The following is a 490-nucleotide window of genomic DNA, read 5'->3' on the forward strand; positions in this document are numbered from 1 at the left end:
AAAAACAAAAAAACAAAAAAACCCAAAACAAACAAGGATCGTGAATCGACTCTTGAATCAGCATCAGAAGTGTTTGGAAGGAGTAGCCAAGGGAGTAATTTCAGTGTCATGTTAGAAGGAGGGGTTAATCATAATGCTTGTCGACTCGTCTTTCTCTGACAATCCCACCAAGATATCACGAGATTCCCCGCTCTTTAATCAGTTTACGCTGATCATTATGTCGGTTTCTGATTTCAACCCCGTGATGCTGCCCGTAACAAATTCACCGGTCAACCGCCGTGCTATGGAAAGAACATATATTCCCAAATTTGGCCATAAAGCTCGTCCTTCGAATATCGATCGATTTAAACGACCGTCATCTAGGCAAAAACTCTGAAACCCCGGGCTTTAAGGAATGCTTCGAGATGTAACCAGGTTTGAAAGATTTTACCAAGAGCAGGGTTATTCAAAATGATCAATATTTGAAGGACGAGTTTTCTGGCCAAATTTT

The sequence above is a fragment of the Berghia stephanieae genome, chromosome 10 (assembly GCF_034508935.2).
Source record: "Berghia stephanieae isolate SIO BIC M18660-M18661 chromosome 10, UCSD_Bste_1.3, whole genome shotgun sequence".
Classification (NCBI taxonomy): Eukaryota; Metazoa; Mollusca; class Gastropoda; order Nudibranchia; family Aeolidiidae; genus Berghia; species Berghia stephanieae.